This window comes from Vipera ursinii, assembly GCF_947247035.1.
Source record: "Vipera ursinii genome assembly, chromosome: 6".
In the NCBI taxonomy this organism is placed as follows: domain Eukaryota; kingdom Metazoa; phylum Chordata; class Lepidosauria; order Squamata; family Viperidae; genus Vipera; species Vipera ursinii.
In genome coordinates, this window is record NC_139515.1 from 89,290,233 (window position 1) to 89,309,057 (window position 18,825).

General features: G+C 49.7%; 1 protein-coding gene across 1 annotated transcript in view; it reads left to right on the top strand.

Annotated features, from left to right (window-relative positions):
- Positions 1-18,825, top strand: part of SHANK3 (SH3 and multiple ankyrin repeat domains 3) — a gene marked incomplete at both ends in the record, with an annotated part of 484,200 nt that overhangs the window by 28,109 nt on the left and 437,266 nt on the right. The gene's annotated exons all lie outside the window — the stretch shown is intronic.

Sequence of the window (18,825 nt, forward strand, 5' to 3'; positions counted from 1 at the left end):
AGGGAGGAGTGAGGAGGGGGGAGGGGAAGGAGCAGGAGCAGGGTGAAGAGGGGGAGGAGGGGGGAGGGGAAGGAGCAGGAGCAGGGTGAATAGGGGAAGGAGGGGGGAGGGGAAGGAGGAGGAGCAGGGTGAAGAGGGGGAGGAGGGGGGAGGGGAAGGAGCAGGAGCAGGGTGAAGAGGGGGAGGAGGGGGGAGGGGAAGGAGCAGGAGCAGGGTGAAGAGGGGGAGGAGGGGGAGGGGAAGGAGCAGGAGCAGGGTGAAGAGGGGAAGGAGGGGGGAGGGGAAGGAGGAGGAGCAGGGTGAAGAGGGGGAGGAGGGGGGAGGGGAAGGAGCAGGAGCAGGGTGAAGAGGGGGAGGAGGGGGGAGGGGAAGGAGGAGGAGGAGGGGGAAGAGGGGGAGCAGGAGCAGGGTGAAGAGGGGGAGGGGGGAGGGGAAGGAGGAGGCGGAAGAGAGGGAGGAGTGAGGAGGGGGAGGGGGAGAAGGAGCAGGAGCAGGGTGAAGAGGGGGAGGAGGGGGGAGGGGAAGGAGGAGGAGCAGGGTGAAGAGGGGGAGGAGGGGGGAGGGGAAGGAGCAGGAGCAGGGTGAAGAGGGGGAGGAGGGGGGAGGGGAAGGAGCAGGAGCAGGGGGAGGGGGGAGGGGAAGGAGGAGGCAGAAGAGAGGGAGGAGTGAGGAGGGGAGGAGCGGGGAAGGGGAGGAGGAGGAGGAGCGGGGAAGGGGGGAGGAGGAGGAGAGGGAAGGGGAAGGAGGGGGAGCTGAAGAAGGAGCAGGAGCAGGGTGAAGAGAGGTAGGAGCGGGGAAGGGGAGGAGGAGGAAGGGGAAGAGGGGGAGGATGGGGAAGAGGAGAAGCAGGGGGAGGGGGAAGGGAAGGGGGAGGGGAGGGGAAGGGGAGAAGGGAGGGGAGGGGGAGGAGCGAGAGGAGAAGAGCTGGGACTGCAGAACATTCTTAACCTGCTGAGTTACAAACATCTTTCCAGACAATACATCACAAGTGATTTGGATTACAGCAGCTGCACTTGCAGAATGTCCCAAACCTGGTTACCGTTAGCCTTGATTAATTTCTTTGAAGCCGCGTGTCTGGTGCGAGCCTCTCCACTCCTCGTGGTGTATCGTTCACTGAACGGTGCTAAGCCAGAAAAGGGTTTCCTTTCAAAGCCAGGCTGTTGGTTGGTGCAGGTGGGTCAGTCCAAAAGGATTTGCACGGCCTCCTGGATGTCCCGTAGGTGGCCAAGGGTCTCAGGGGCTGATTGTTGGTGAGATTGCCCCCCACCCCGTCTACCCACCGCCCAGGAGAAGCCACCGCCAGAGGCTCAGCTCTTGGGTCCGGCGGGGGGGAAGGCCCCCCTCTCGTTTGGGTCCCCTAGAGAGCAACCCCTAGCAAGAGCTAGGAGGGCCTCTGCTTTTAATTATGCAACTTTTAATTGTGTTCACGATTCTGAATTTCAGTTGCATTATTTTTGCTTTGCTATTGCATTGTTGCCAACAGCCTGGGACCTCGGGGCAGATAGTAAAAGAGGGATGGAAATTGCACAAGGACCCAAACGGGAATGAAAGCAACTTTGGCCAGAGAATGCTGCCGGGGGGGAGGGGGAAACGTCTGTGTGTCAGATCAGGAAGGGGTTCAGACGCAGAAGACGCGGGTCTCTCTGGACAAGAGAGAACCTGCTCCAACTCACCACTTAGGAAAAGGGCCACGACCAGCAAGCCGAGCCTCATGAAGATGGAAGGTCCCATGGTCTTCCTTTCCTGCAGAGAAGATGGATCCGCGAGAGAAGCAACCTGGAACTAAGGAGAAACTTCCTGACGGTGAGAGCAATTAACCAGTGGAACTCCTTGCCTCCAGAAATGGTGGCTGCTCCATCACTGGAGGTTTTCAAGAAGAGACTGGACAGACATCTGCCTGAAATGGGATAGAGTCTCCTGCTTGAGCAGGGGGTTGGGCTAGAAGACCTCCAAGGTCCCTCCAACTCTGTCATTCTGTGTTCTGTCATTCTCTCCCACAGGGATCCCCAATAGATCTGTTCCTCCCTGCCCGAGGGACCCTCCTGCAGATCCCCTGCTGGAACCTGGACGTTCCCTGCAGCCCCCTGGAAGAGATCCCTTCAGATGGAGAGAGACACGCAGGAGTGATCTGATGCATGGACCTCACCTGTCTTGTTCCCCACAGGTGGGAGAGCAGCACTCACCTGTCCCAGGATGTCTCAGTCCAGCACTGGGTCCTTGTCAGGAGAAGCCCAATTGAACACCCTGAGGTGGAGTCTGAAGCAGGAGGATCTTACTCCGTGCAGGAGGAGGACTGGGAGGGGGGGGGGCTGCCCTTGGCCAAGACTTTTATATCCCCAAACCACATAACCCACAAATTTGAACATCAGGCTGTCATCTGTTGCCCTCTTTTCCCATATATGGCTTATACTTTTATTGCAGTTAAAAATATGGAGATGCAGGTGCATACTTGGGCCAAAAATCTTTCATAATATAACTGTCATTTCAGCAAGTTGATATGTTCTACATGCTTAATGTAGTAATATTCCAGCAATATTTGCAAGGCTGTGGTTTGACTTCTTGCTGCACACCTTCTCTCCAAAGGACACTGGGAATTATACAAAGGAAGCCAAGCCTGTAGCCGTCACTTATTATGAGGCTACCCTCCAGCTGAGTCAAGCTGTCTTGCCCATCCATTCCCCTGCAGAGTTATTTCATTTGAGGGGTCCTCGGTGATCTCTCAGCTTGGTGGTTTCCTTGCAGATGTTTCATGAGCCAAGTAGATAACATCATCAGTGCTAGAAGGGGGTGGAATTTGTGGAGAGGAGTAGAATAGAATAGAATAGAATAGAATAGAATAGAATAGAATAGAATAGAATAGAATAGAATAGAGTAGAGTAGAGTAGAGTAGAGTAGAGTAGAGTAGAGTAGAGTAGAGTAGAATAGAATAGAATAGAATAGAATAGAATAGAATAGAATAGAATAGAATAGAATAGAATAGAATAGAATAGAATAGAATAGAATAGAATAGACAATGGAGTGGAATGGAATGGAGTAGAATACAATAGAATAAAATAGATTGTAGAATGGAACGGAATGAAATGGAATAGAATAGAATAGAATAGAACAGAAATAGGAATAAGAATAGAATAGAATAGAATAGAATAGAATAGAATAGAATAGAATAGAATAGAATAGAATAGAAAATAGGAAAGAATAGAATAGAATAGAATAGAATAGAATAGAATAGAATAGAATAGAATAGAATAGAATAGAATAGAATAGAATAGAATAGAATAGAATAGAATAGAATAGAATAGGAGCAGAGCAGAGCAGAGCAGAGCAGAACAGAACAGAACAGAACAGAACAGAACAGAACAGAACAGAACAGAACAGAACAGAACAGAATAGAATAGAATAGAATAGAATAGAATAGAATAGAATAGAATAGAATAGAATAGAATAGACAATGGAGTGGAGTGGAATGGAATGGAGTAGAATACAATAGAATAAAATAGATTGTAAAATGGAACGGAATGAAATGGAATAGAATAGAATAGAATAGAATAGAACAGAAATAGGAATAAGAATAGAATAGAATAGAATAGAATAGAATAGAATAGAATAGAATAGAATAGAATAGAATAGAATAGAATAGAATAGAATAGAGCAGAGCAGAGCAGAGCAGAGCAGAGCAGAACAGAACAGAACAGAACAGAACAGAATAGAATGGAATAGAATAGAATAGAACAGAATAGAATAGAATAGAGCTGGAAGGGACCTTGGAGGTCTTCTAGTCCAGCCCCGGGAGACTATTCCATCTCAGACAAGTGGCTGTCCAGTCTCTTCTTAAAAACCTCCAGTGATGGAGTGCCCATGATTTCTAAAGGCGAGGAGGAGGAGGAGGAGGAGGGGAGGGGGAGGGGGAGGAGGACTATGTGATCCTTGGTGCTCTCTGAGCTTGGTGGTTTCCTTGCAGATGCTTCATGACCCAAGCTAAGTTACATCATCAATGCTAATAAGGAATAGGGCTTGCTTTACATTTCTGGAGAGAGTGGCACTGCCCCAGGCAGAGTTGGTGCACAACCTGGACTCACAACTCCAGTGAGCTGGTGGCAGTCACAGCTAGGAGAGCCTTTGCACAGCCTTTAGGTTGTGCTCCAATTTCAGCCCTTCCTGGATCAGGAGTCCTTGTGCTCAATCATTTAAGCCCCAAACATCTCAGGGCTGGACTGTTGCAAGATGGGGCAACCCTTGTAGAGCATTTGGAAGACACAGGGGGTGAAGAGTGTGTGTGTGGGGGGGCTTTTTGGGTCTCTAAGAGTGGCCCATGTGACACAGCAGTTTCCCAAGCTGCATGTGTGCTTCTGGGTGCCATTAAGGGTGCTGAATGGAGGGAAGAAGAAGGAAGGGAGGGAGGAAGGAAGGAAGGAAGGAAGGAAGGAAGGAAGGAAGGAAGGAAGGAAGGAAGGGAGGGAGGGAGGGAGGGAGGGAGGGAGGAAGGAAGGAAGGGAGGGAGGGAGGGAGGGAGGGAGGGAGGGAGGGAGGGAGGAAGGAAGGGAGGGAGGGAGGGAGGGAGGGAGGGAGGGAGGGAGGAAGGGAGGGAGGGAGGGAGGGAGGGAGGGAGGGAGGGAGGAAGGAAGGAAGGAAGGGAGGGAGGGAGGGAGGGAGGGAGGGAGGGAGGAAGGAAGGAAGGAAAAGAGGGAGGAGGGAGGGAAGGAGAAGGAAGGAAGGAAGGAAGGAAGGAAGGAAGGAAGGAAGGAAGGAAGGAAGGAAGGAAGGAAGGAAGGAAGGAAGGAAGGAAGGAAGGATTTAAACATCTTCCATTTCATAAAATGCCCTAGGATTCATTTCTAAAACACCAGCTACAAGCTGGTGGTGCCAGGCCGTCTCTCTGGCCAGACCAAACAGTGAGAATTCCATGTGCAGCGACATCTTTCTCTGGCTTTTTTGGAGAGGCCAAAATATTCTCCTTTTTTGTTTGGAATCAGAAAGATCAGAATGTATGTTATCAATCGATCGATCCATCTGATGAACCTCCGGGGAGTCAGGTTGGGTGCCCTTATTGTGTTCCAAATCTTGCGGCACAAAGAAACTTCTTGCAGGTTGTTAATCAGGAATCCCCGAAGCAAAGCAATTCCCCCCTCCCTCCCTCTGCCCTCCCCCCAGCAGAAACCCACCCCACCCCGCCCACCCCCTCTCCTTGCCTATAAATGCCTCCATTCCCATCGCAGGAGATAGTGGCAGTGTGGTGGGTGGTAGCATGGCTGAACAGCGCCAGTTCAATTGGAGCAAGGCAAAAATTATTGGCCACAGTACTAACCCCCCTCCCCACGTTCACGAGTTCATGGAAGCCTCACACTTCCCAAGCAATTCCATCAACAGGGTATGACTGGTCTAGGGAGAGGAGGTGGGAGATAAGGGGTGGGCCTGGGGTTAAGTGCTGGTGCCACCTTCCGGTCCCTGCCCTCACTCCGACTGTGTGGTCATCGGAGCTCGGAGACCCCAGATTTTATCGCTTTCTGCTTTCTGCTAGGCGAGTCTGCAATAAAACTCCCTCGTCCATGAGCTGAGAGAGCCATCTCCTATGGAAAGAAGGACTTGCTTCCTTGTTCCTGTTCTTCTTCCTTGTTTTCCTTCCAAGGGGAAGAAGAAAGATTTTGGCTGGTGGCCCAGAGTGTCGCTGCTTTATGGTGCTCTCTTGATCAGTTGTTAAGACTGAACTTAGCGACAACCAGCTAAACTGCCGCTCTGGGAACTTTGGAGCTCCCTGTTCAGATCCCCGAGATCTTGTAGGAAAAGCATCTTAGTTGGCTCTATCCGCTCGAGGGAAAGGAAAGCCAGAAGGGTGGACACCTTGTGCGGTGGATTGTGGTGGAATGTAGTCCAAAGTCACAGCAGGGAGGGGCTCTTTCCCAGATGGCAAAGAGAAGGCGGAATGTCTGGTGGGTAGGAAGACAACCAGCCAGACCCTCCCTAGCCGTTCACAGAGTAAATCTCTACTATTGGAGAAATTTCAGTCTCAGTCTGGCAAGATTCTGTCTGCAGTCAAACAACAACAACAAAATATTCAGAGGTATTTCCATGTGTCGTTCTCAATGAGCATCTCAGAACTTACCCATGTAAAAAAAGATCTATGCATTTGGGGGACATGGACAGTTAGCAATGTGTTGGGTCATGGAGCATGGAGAGTAACCCTTGGCTTAAGAGTGGACGGAGATGTCAGGCCGTGTCTCTGGCCAGACGAAACAGGCCCCCTTCCAGAGTGGCCCACCCCTTATCTCCGACCTCCTCTCCCTTGACCGGTCATTCCTTTGGTGTTACTGTCCCTCTTGTGAAGCAAAAGAGGCAAGGAAGAAGAGTGTTCAGCTTGTGTGAAGGGTTGTGGTGGAATGTCTATGGAGGTTCTCAGCCATCCAGGTCATGGTTACGGTTAGGGTTTCTCACACTATACTGGCCAACCCACCTGGCCTCTTATGGCCGGGGAGGATGACCTGCTTCCCACCATACTTGGATGCCTCAGGAAAAGGCTGGGTCCCCACCGCATACCAGGTTCAAATGATCCACCCTTCTCAGACTTCTGTGTTGTGTGAAGGCAGTTTTGCAGCCTACCTTGTCAACAGTTGACTGACCGCAGCAGTGGGGGTCCTGTGGTGGGCATTTTTCTTGTTGAAATGCTTATATGATGCCTCCCCAGTGATGCCCATCCAACTCAGAGTCTAATCCATGCACATCATAAACACCCTCGCTACTCTGAAGCTCCTCAACTCTTCCTCAGGCATCTATTGAGGGCTGTCTAATTTGAGGGCAACATCATCTGCTGCCACAGGAGATATTTTGCTTTGACCATCCATGAGGTTTCTAAGGTCAAAAATATCTTTCTATGGCTTTTTAGAGAGGCCAAAATATTCTTTCAGAATGAATGTTATCAATCAATCAATCCATCAATCTGATTAACCTCCAGGGAATAATGTTATGTGCCCTTATTGTGTTCCAAATCTAGTGGTGCAAAGAAGCTTCTTCCAGGTTGTTAATCAGGACCAGAAATCCCGAAGCAGTTTCTCCCTCCCTCCCTCTGCCCTCCCCCCACAGAAATCCACCCCCTGCCTTGCCTATAAATGCCTCCATTCCCTTTGCAGGAGGAAAGCCTGGAGTTGCCTCTGAGCAGAGTTGTTACCTGTGGAGGCTGAGCGACAGGTGAATAGGGCTCTGCCACCTGTGGGCACTGGACAGGTGAGGCCCCTTTGCCAGATCACTCCTGCCTTCCCATCTCTCCACCTGAAGGGACCTCTTGTAGGGGGCTTCTGGCAATGTCCAGATTGCAGCAGGGGATCTGTAGGAGGCAGGGACCAAGGGGTCTCTAGGGGGATCTCTGCAGAAGAGAAAGAGGTGCACAGGAGAGCCTTTCTAGGGGGGCTCTTGTGTCCCTTTGGAGAGGAGTGCAGGATCCACTGTGACCCACCAAGGTTGCTGCATGACCAAGGAGGGAGAAACGGGCTCCAACTGGGCAAGTGAAAAGGTGCAAACCAAACTGTGGGGTTCCCAGTTTTGTCCCAGATTGGATGTTGGATCCCCCTTCCTGAGGATCCCCTCCTAAGGTCCTTGCTCCCCCTTCTTCTCCATCTCCCCTCTTTGCGTCTCTCTGCAGGGAAGGAAGGAAGGCCATGGGGCGATTCTCCCTTGTGAGCCTGGGCTTGCTGGTCGTGGCCCTCTCCCTAAGTGGTGAGTTCCAGCAGGGTCTCTGGTGTCGTGAGAGGACAACTCTCAACCCTTTCCTAGGACCACAATCAACCCTCTGGGGGTATCTCTGGTTCTTGAAGGAATCTGTTTTATGGCTTTGCATGGTTCACTAAACAAGAAACCAACCAATGGGGACAAACTCACACCAGCATTTCAAGGTAATTAACCCAGGTTAAACCTCCCCAATCATTGGACATTCTGCAAACGTTGCCTTTGGGTCTGTAACTCAGGTTCAATTTATTGTCATCAACAATGTCTGCAACACAGCAAGGTAAGTATGCTTTGTAGACCCCACTGTCTCCTCTTCTGGCTATCTTCTCATTGATCTTTCTTCCCACACAGGAGCCAAAGTCACTTGTTCCCGTAATTGGCAGAACAGAGGCATGTTATGCTACAAGGCCTTCAGACAAAGAGTCACCTGGAAGAAAGCAGAGGTTAGAAGGATATCCTGGCCCAAGCACAGGAGAAGTCTTGGCCAAGCCCCCAGATGCCCTCTGGGTGGGCTGAAGCAGATGGTCTCCAGGCCGGGTGTATGAAACGATGGGAAGGATTATCATTTTAGGATAGTCTGAAATGCAAACAAGCTGTGGACTATATGCTGGTTTAGGCTTTCATGGCCCATGTCTGTTGGGCAGCGTTGAGCTTTAGAGTTGAGGGACCATCTGGTAGACTATAGATTTTGTAATGTCTCATTGGCAGTGTGGGTGGCATCTTCTGATCTCCTTGACACTAAAGTCATGGGGGCTTCAGATTTTAAAGAAGGACTCACGAATTTAAGTCACAAACTGTCCCAGAGCTGCAGACACCAGTAAGGATATTAGGAAAGGTCTATAAAGTCACGGTGGTATCAGATCCTTGCTCCTTTCTCACATGGACATGCACAAACCCAGACACATACGACACACGACACACACATGCGCGCACACAGAAAGAAAGAGTACAGAAAAGAGCAACGAAGAAGATTAGGGGCCTGGTGGCTAAAACATGTGAAGAACAGTTTCAGGAATTGAATATGTTAGTTTAGTGAAAAGAAGAATTAGGATTACCGGTGTTGCAGTATTTTAGTGGCAGGACAAGAAGCAAAGGACGGAAGCCAATCAAGGAGAGAAGCAACCTGGAACTAAGGAGAAATTTCCTGACAGTGAGAAGAATTAGTCAGTGGAACAACCTGCCTCCAGAAGTTGTGGGTGCTCCAACACTGGAGGTTTCAAAGAAGAGATTGGACAGTGACTTCTCTGAGATGGTATAGGTTGTCCTGCTTGAGGAGGGGGCTGGACTAGAAGACCTCCAAGGTCCCTTCCGACTCTTTCTTCTGTTATGTTCCTTCTCTGATGAACAAATGCCTTTCTCTGTTGTTGCTCTTCCCAGAGGTCCTGCATTCGTCAGGCACCTGGCTGCCACCTGGTCTCCATCCACAACAAAATAGAGTCAGCTTTCTTTGCCAACTACCTCTCTCAAGATTTCGAAAGTCTTGGGGGTGTCTGGATCGGCCTGAACGACCCAATGAAAGTAGGTCCTTTGTTAAGTGAGACGTTTGTTAAGTGACTTTTGCCCCGTCTTATGACCTTCTTGCCGCAGTTGTTAAGTGAATCACTGCAGCTGTCGAGTTAATAACCTAGTTGTTAACTAATCTGGCTTCCCCCCATTGAATCTGCTGGTCAGATGGTCACCAAAGGTGATCACATGACCTTGGGACTCAGCAATGGTCAGAAGTATGAATCAGTTGCTAAGCATCTGAATTTTGACCACATGACCAGGAGGATGCTTCCAAGGCCGTAACTGTGAAAAACGGTGTGAAGTCACTTTTTTCCCCCCGTGCCATTGTAATCTTGAACGGACATTAAATGAACTACTGTAAGTCAAGGACACCTGCATAGCCGGACGTATTCCTTGGTGAACACGGATTCCCTTTCATGGCAGAAACGCAGCTGGGAGTGGACAGACGGCTCCAACGTCAGATACAACGCCTGGGCGAAAGGAGAGCCCAACAACATGAACGGGGACGAGTTCTGTGCTGAGCTTGTAGAACAGACAGGTGAGCCAAGGTGGAGGGGAAGGTCTTGAAGATGTTCTACCTCGTTGCAGTCGGATGAATCTCAGTCACTGTTATGACCCAGGTTGTCTGAACAGAGGCAAGGAGACTCCTTTATTGCTCTGATTAAAGCCCCCACAGCAAAGGGCCCTGCAACGGCCAGGTAAGACTCCACCCCACGCTGAAGGCAGCCTCCCTCGGTCTCCAAAAGCCAGTAAACAACAAAGGAAGTCTAAAGAGAGGATGCAGATTCACAGGGCGAGGTCCCGAGGCCAAAGGCAAGCCCACGATGCAAAATCAAGGCACAGACAAGAGCACAGGTCAAAGCTGGGGTGTCTGTGTCAACCAAAACAAAAAATTGGGTTCAGGAGGCAACTGGCTTTCTTTACTCCCCTCCAAACATCACCCTCAGCTGCTCTCCTGAAGCTGGGACCAGGCCGGGGAGGAGAAGGAGAAAGAGGAGGAGTGGGATGACAAAGGACAAACCAAGGACAGTGGTCATAGGTCCAAACCTGCTCAACATAGTTGCAGAGTGAAGGCCAGCTGGGGGTGGAGAGCAGGAAGCCCAACAAGGCTACGTCCAGACCTAACTGGGACCTTTGGACTCCACGTTTCTGCCTGCTCTAAAGCTTTTAGCTTGCATTTCATTCAAGGGAACTCCACCCTCCGTTATATCAGGGCATTGCTCTGAAATGTTGGTTCAGCCAGCTAAATCTATACTGACATTACGCTGCACAGAGATATCTAAACACCCCTTTCCTCCTGTGCTTTGCAGTGAAGTAGAGAAGGCGCAGGTGAGGTAAGCAGCCTCAGGGGCATCCGTGCTAAAGCAGAGTCAGGATAGCCCCAGTCAGCCTTGGCGCATTTCGGCCAGTGTGCCAGGAGTGCAACCCCAGCATGCTCAAGCTCAAGAGCCATGGTGGCGCAGTGGTTCAAATGGAGTATTGCAGGCTAACTCACTGCTCACTGCCAGCAGTTTGATCCTGACGGGCTCCAGGTGGACTCAGCCTTCCATCCTTCCGAGGACAGTAGTGGGGGGCAACATGTTGACTTTATAAACCACTTAGAGAAGGCTGTAAAGAACTGTGAAGCAGGATACAAATCTAAGCGCCATGACTGTTGCTATTCTGGGCAAGCTATGGTGCCTATTTGAGGGACATCTTTGCAATGGTTGCCATGGCCTGACTTGATGGCTAGCTAAGTCCACTTTAGCACATGAATTTCTCCCCCTGTGGTATCTTCATGTCCGCCTGCAAATGACGGAGGAGTCACTCTGAGGGAGTCACTACAAATCTTTCTCTTTTTCTTGCCAGCTTACACGAAATGGAATGATTATAATTGCAATTCCTTAAATGCTTTCATCTGCCAGTGCTGATTTTAGTGCAAACCGCTCTTTATCCTGCTCCGGAAGGAGTGATGCACCTGGTGAAGTCTGGAGAAGCAAAGAAGCCCTGTTGATATCTCTGATGGGCCAGAAGGTCAAATAAATTCTGTCTAGCATGACTGACCCCATTTATTTTGGGTTCCCAGGAGATCACCATCACCACTGCCACAAGGCAGCACAGCGGGACTTGGCAGGATTGAAGTTGGAGTCAAGGGAAATTGAATTGGTTGTGTCACTTAGAGTTGTAGTTCACCTGCGGTCAGTGAAAATCCCATCACTGGGATGGGGAAATGGCAGCTGAATTCTACGATAATTAGGAGTGGACTCTTCAATGACCATCCCAAAATTTACCCATGTAAAAAGCTTCATTGTCTTTTGAGAACAGAGAGCGGTGGAAAGAAGCCATGTGTCGGGTCACACGATCCTCTTACCTTCTCATACCTGATTCCAGTGGGTAGGCGTACTGTCGGGGAATTGCGTTAACAGCTGTCCCGGTGAAGTTGGAGATGCTAACATAAATGTGTAGTGCTATATAAACTCCCCCTTTATAGTTACAACAAACAATCACATTGTAGATTGCCTCCTGCTGAGTCAACAGTCTCTAACCCATGAAATATAACTTTTGAGATGGTCATTGAAGACTCCACTCCTAATAATCCCAGAATTCAGCAGCCAATTAGGTCATCAGTGATGGGTGTTGTGGCAGGAGAAAGGGCAGGCAGTAACACCAAGGGGATGACTGGTCAAGGGAGAGGAGGTGGGAGATAAGGCATGGGTCACTCTGGGAAGGGGGCCTGGGGTTAGATGCTGGTGCCCATTTCCACTCCCTGCCCTCACTCCGACTCCCCGGTCATCAGAACTCGGAGGCCCCAGATTTCATCTCTGTCTGCTGAATGCTAGGTGAGTCTGCAATGAAACTCCCTCATCCATGATGTCCTCTTCTTCTTCCTTGTTTTCCTCCCAAGGGGAAGAAGAAAGATTTTGGCTGGTGGCCCAGAGTGTCAATCAACTGATAACACTCAACCTGCCAACAACCAGCTGAGCTGCTGCTCTGTGAGTTTTGGGGGTCCCTGTTCAGATCCTCGAGATCCTGAAGACAGGGCACCTTGGTTGTCTCTATCCAGTCCATGGAGTTTATTTGGGCCCCAGGATGGCCACGTCAGGAAGGATGTCCCAGCAAACATTGTCCTCTGGCCACTAAGTCCAGAAATCATGGATTCAGCTTCTTAAATGGAATTGAAATATGAGAAAAAATTTCTCTCAGGGTAAAAGCAGAAGACCCTCCCTCTGCAGGTGGGTTATCCATCTTGGAAGCTTCAGAGATTTTTTTATTATTATTACATTTATATCCCGCCCTTCTCCGAAGACTCAGGGCGGCTTACAAGCTTAGCAGTAGCCTTCATTCTATGTATATGCCTGCTTATTAGGGCTTTCACACACACCCCAAGCGGCATTATTACAAAGTCAGCTTAATTGCCCCCAACAATCTGGGTCCTCATTTTACCTACCTGGGAAGGATGGAAGGCTGAGTCAACCTTGAGCCTGGTGGGATGCGAACCTGCACTAATTGCAGGCAGCTGGTGTTATTTAAGGAGGCATTAGCCCACTGCTCCACCAAGGCTGCCCAATGTGGTCGTATGTTGTAAAGTCATAAAATGGGTCAGTTATTTATTTTTATTTTTTATTTTAATTCCATTTATATCCCGCCCTTCTCCGAAGACTCAGGGCGGCTTACAATCTAAAGCACAAATCAATGTGCTTAGCAATAGCCTTCATTCTATGTATATGCCTGCTTATTAGGGCTTTCAGGCCCCCCCCAAGCGGCATTATTACAAAGTCAGCTTAATTGCCCCCAACAATCTGGGTCCTCATTTTACCTACCTGGGAAGGATGGAAGGCTGAGTCAACCTTGAGCCTGGTGGGACTCGAACCTGCACTAATGGCAGGCAGCTGGTGTTACTTAAGGAGGCATTAGCCCACTGCTCCACCAAGGCTCTTGAGCTGATTTTCCCGCAAACTATAGAGGATGGACCATCTGAGCCCCACCAACTCCTTAAGGTGATCAACCTGTGATCCTGTGATCCAAGGTGAGGGATCAGGGCAGCCAGTCCAATGTTCCACTGAATGGAGGTGGTACAATATGCTGGCTTACAGTTGCTCCTCTGCCTTCTTCTCTTCACCATTTCACAACTAGGTTGATCACAATGGAGGTATCCAAACAGCCTCTGGATTAGCGATTCCACTGGCCAAAGACTCAAAGATCACAGATGATGATGATGGTTATCATCTTGAGTCTGGCAAGATTCTGTCTGTAGGCAAACAACAATAAGCGGATCTGGGAATGTCTGATGGGCAGGAAGACAACCAGCCAGACCCTCCCTAGCCATTCACAGAGTAAATCTCTACTTATTGGAGATATTCGCTTTTTTTTATTAAAGAGTTTTACAAAAACAAAATTTTACAATATATCCCCAAATCCCCCCCACCCCAAACCCGCCCACTTCCCCCCCCCACTTCCCAGAGCTAAATACAGGATTATAGTTACAATAATCATATTCTAAATAAAAATTATGCATAATATACAATTAACCAAATTCATAATGTGCTTTAACTCCCCTTTAACATAACTACAAACAAAGTACCAGTAACAATATCCCACTAAAATCTACTCATAAGCTAAATGGATATTCACTTGAATCTGGCAAGATTTTGTCTCTAGGCAAACAACAATAAAGAAAATATTCAGAGGTAATTCCGTGCGTCCTTCTCAATTTTTTGGGCCTGACATGGGCTCACATCAAAGGAAGGAAATGGGTCAGGAAGCAATCACTGGCCAGAACTTTAATGGATCCCGTCTCCTCCGGGCAGATAGTGCAGTTGAAGCTTTCTCACACTATACCGGCCAACCCACCTGGCCTCTGATGGCCGGAGAGGATGACCTGCTTCCCACCATACTTGGATGCCTCAGGAAAAGGCTGGGTCCCCACCGCATACCAGGTTCAAATGATCCACCCTTCTCAGACTTCTGTGTTGTGTGAAGGCAGTTATGCAGCCTATCTTTCCAACAGTTGACTGACCGCAGCAGTGGGGGTCCTGTGGTGGGCATTTTACTTGTTGAAATGTTTATATGGCACCTCCTCAGAGATGCTCATCCAACTCAGAGTCTAATCCATGCACATCATAAACACCATCCCTACTCAAAAGATCCTCAGTTCTTCCTCAGACATCTATTGAGAGCTTTCTAATTTGAGGGCAACATCATCTACTACCACAAAATAACAAGATTGACCATCCATGAGGTTTCCAGGTCAAAAACATCTTTCTCTGGCTTCTTAGAGAGGCCAAAATATTCTCCTTTTTTGCATGGAGTCAGAAAGATCAGAATGTATATTATCAATCAATCTATCAATCAATCTATCAATCAATCAATGAATCTGATTAACCTCTAGGGAGTCAGGTTGTTTATCCTTATTGTGTTCCAAATCTAGTGGTGCAAAGAAGCTTCTTCCAGGTTGTTAATCAGGACCAGAAATCCCGAAGCAGTTTCTCCCTCCCTCCCTCTGCCCTCCCTCCACAGACCCCCCCCCTTTCCTTGCCTATAAATGCCTCCATTCCCTTTGAAGGAGGAAAGCCTGGAGTTGCCTCTGAGCAGACTGGCTGTCCCAGGAGGTGAAGGGACAGGTGAGTGGGGCTCTCCCACCTGTGGGCACCTGACAGTTGAGTCTCCTGTGCCAGATCACTCCTGCCTGCCCGTCTCTCCATCTGAAGGGACCTCTTGCAGGGGGCTGCAGGCGATGTCCAGATTGCAGCAGGGGATCTGCAGGAGGATCCCTCAGGCAGGGAGCAAAGGATCTATCAGGGATCTCTGGGTGGGCAAGAGACCTATAGGACAATCTATCTCAGGGAAGACCCCCCCCAGGACATTACACAGCAATGGAGGGTCCGCTGTGACCCAGCAAGGAAGCTGTTGCATGGCCAAGGAAGGAGACACAGGGTCCAGCTTGGCAAATGCCAAAGTGTGAAACCAAATCTGGGTCTCTCTGCTTGGTGCTGGGAGGGATGTGGGGTCCCCTCCCTGCGGTGGCTTCCCCAGGGGTCTCATTCTCCCTTCTCCCCTCTCGGCTCTTCTCTGCAGGGGAGGAAGGAAGACCACGGGGTGATTCGTCTTTCTGAGCTTCGCCTTGCTGGTGGTGAGTCCCTAAGAGGTGAGTCCCAGCTGGGGTCTCTCGCATCTGAACCCCTTCCTGATTGGGACACCCCCCTCCCCCAGTGTCCTCTCGCTGGAGTTGCTTTTATTCCTTCTTTGGCTCATTCTGCAATTTGGATCCCTCTCTCTCTCTCTCTGCTCCAAGACCCAGGGCTGTTTGCAACAAGGCAAAAACAAAGCAAAATGAATACAATTGATATGCAGGTTTAATTAAAAGTTAGAACTTTAGCAAAAATGGATGCATTGATCATTAAGAGTGCCCCCCCCCCACACACGTCTTGCTAAGGACTTCTCTCCATGGGTCCCACACGAGACTGTCGGCCCTTCCCTACGTCCTTAAGACCTGAGCACCTGTCGGGGGGGGCGTCTTCAGAAGGGCCTCTCCTGGGCTGGAGGGGACAGAGGGGGGCAGTCCCACAAAGAATCGGCTCTTAAGCCATTTGGGGTTCAGCAATTTGGGGGCACCCAGTAGGACAGTGGATCTCCTTCAGGACAGACCCGCTTAATTGTTGCAGGTCAACTGTGATTGAGGGGGAGACGATCTATTTGGTCTGACCTTTGAAACCTGAAAACGTTTCCCCTTTGCCCAAGCGCCCTGCAAAGCCAGGGACCCTTCCTCAATTATGAAAGACGGAGCCATCTCCTATGGAAAGAAGGACTTGCTCCCTTGTTCCTTCTCCTCCTCTTCTTCTGCTTCTTGTTTTCCTCCCAAGGGGAAGAAGAAAGATTTTGGCTGGTGGCCCAAAATCTCTCAATCAACTGATAGCACTCAACCTGCCAACGACCAGCTAAGCTGCTGCTCTGAGTTTTGGGGGTCCCTGTTCAGATCCCCGAGATCCTGAAGACAGGGCACCTTGGTTGTCTCTATCCAGTCCATGGAGTTTATTTGGGCCCCAGGATGGCCACGTCAGGAAGGATGTCCCAGCAAACGTTGTCCTCTGGCCACCAAGTCCAGAAATCATGGAGTCAGCTTCTTAAATTTAATTGAAATAAGAGAAAAATCTCCCTGGGGCTAAGATCTGTCCAATAGTAGAAGACTCTCCCTTTAAAGGTGGTGGGTTCTCGGCTGGTGGAACTGATTCTCTTGCACCTTGCAGAGGATGAACCATACATGGGGCAGAGCAGCATCTGGCTGAGAGATGCCGCTGGGCCAAAGACTCAAAGGTCACAGCAGGGACCTTCTCTTTCCACGGGCAAAGAGAAAGCGGATCTTGGAATGTCTGATGAGCAGGAAGACGGACCTTCCCTAACAGTTCACAGAATTAATCTACACTTATTGGAGATATTCACTTGAGTCTGGCAAGATTCTCTCTGTATGCAAACAACGGTGAAGAAAATATTCAGATGCAATTCCATGTGTCCTTCCCAGTTTTTTGGGCCTGACACGAGCTCAGATCAAAGGAAGGAAATGGATCAAGAAACCATCACTGGTCAGAACTGGAACGGATCCTGTCTCCTCCGGGCAGAAAGTTCGAGGTTTCTCACACTATGGCCAGAGAGGATGACCTGTTTCCCACCACACTTGGATGCCTCAGGAAAAGGCTGGGTCCCCACCGCATACCACATCTGCCCATCTTAGACTTCTGTGTTGTGTGAAGGCAGTTATGCAGCCTATCTTTCCAACAGTTGACTGACCGCAGCTGTGAGGGTCCTGTGGTGGGCATTTTTCTTGTTGAAATGTTTATATGATGCCTCCCCAGTGATGCCCATCCAACTCAGAGTCTAATCCATGGACATCATAAACACCCTCCCTACTCTGAAGATCCTCAGTTCTTCCTCAGTCATCTGTTGAGGGCCTTCTAATTTGAGGGCAACATCATCTGCTACCAGAAGAGACATTTTGCACTGAACATCCACGAGGTCCCCATGGTCAAATACAGGAGATGCTTAGCGCTGCCTTCTCCCAAACATTTAGATCCTTGTCATTAAAGTGGTCATCTTTTTTTGCTGCTGCCCAACAAATGCTTCTGCTTGCTTTAGCGGGGGCAGCTGGGATGGCCTTGGGTGACCCTGGGGATGAATGCGCTCCCAGCATCCTTTGCTCATCGTTCCCAGGAAACCCCGCACCACCACCACCACTCCAATGAGCCAGCATAGGAGAACCTGGTTGGAAGTCAGAGTGAAGAAAAAAATCAGTGGGTAAACTTGATTGTGTCATTTGTCCCATCGAATAGCTGGCAAATTCCAGGATGATTAGAAGTGGAATCTTCACTGACCATCTCAGAATTTACCCATATCTAAAAAGATCTCTGCCTTTTGGGAAGAGGGACAATTAGAGAGGAGAAGCAATGTGTTGGGTTACATAATCCCCATAGGTTGAACCTATGCATAGAGCATGGAGGGTCATCCCTAGCTTCAGAGTGGGTGGTGGCACCAAGCAATGGGGAAACATTGAGAATTACATGTGCAGCAACATCTTTCTCTGGCTTCTTAGAGAGGCCAAAACATTCTCCTGAGTGTTATAAATCAGTCAATCAATCAATCTGATTAACCTCCAGGGAGTCAGGTTGGGTGCCCTTATTGTGTTCCAAATCTTGTGGTGCAAAGAAGCTTCTTCCAGGTTGTTAATCAGGACCAGAGATCCGGAAGCAAAGCAGTTCCTCCCTCCCTCCCTCCCTCTGCCCTCCCCCCACAGAAATCCACCCCCTGCCTTGCCTATAAATGCCTCCATTCCCTTTGCAGGAGGAAAGCCTGGAGTTGCCTCTGAGCAGACTGGCTGTCCCTGGAGGCCGAGGGACAGGTGAGTGGGGCTGTCCCACCTGTGGGCACCTGACAGGTGAGGCCCTGTGCCAGATCACTCCTGCCTGCCCGTCTCTCCATCTGAAGGGACCTCTTGCAGGGGGCTGCATGTGATGTCCAGGTTGCAGCAGGGGATCTGCTGCAGGGATCCATGGGGGGGATCTCTGGAGGAGAGAAACAGAGGCACAAAATACCCTTTGTGGAGGATGACACACCCAAACATTACACAGCATGCGTGAAGTCCTGTGACCCAGCAAGGCTGCTGAATGACCAACGAGAGAGAAACGGGGTCCAGCTGGTCAAGTGAAAAAGTGCAAAACAAAGTGTGGGACTCCCAGCTTGGCCACAGATTAGATGTTGGATCCCCCTTCCTGAGGATCCCCTCCTAAGGTCCTTGCTCCCCCTTCTTCTCCTTCTCCCCTCTTTGCGTCTCTCTGCAGGGAAGGAAAGGCGGCCATGGGGCGATTCTCCCTTGTGAGCCTGGGCTTGCTGGTCGTGGCCCTCTCCCCAAGAGGTGAGTGCAAGCAGGGTCTCTGGGGTCCCGAGAGGACAACTCTCGTGCTTCTCAACCCCTTCCTGGTTTCCTCCCCCCACCCCACCCCCGAATCCTCTCACTGAAGTTGCTCTTATCCCTGTTCGGCTTATCGTAAAATTTGCATTCCGCTGTATCTCCGAAAAAAACAAAGATTAATGAATAGAGTTAAATTTCAGAATAAGGAATATAAGTGATAGTTAAATGCTTTG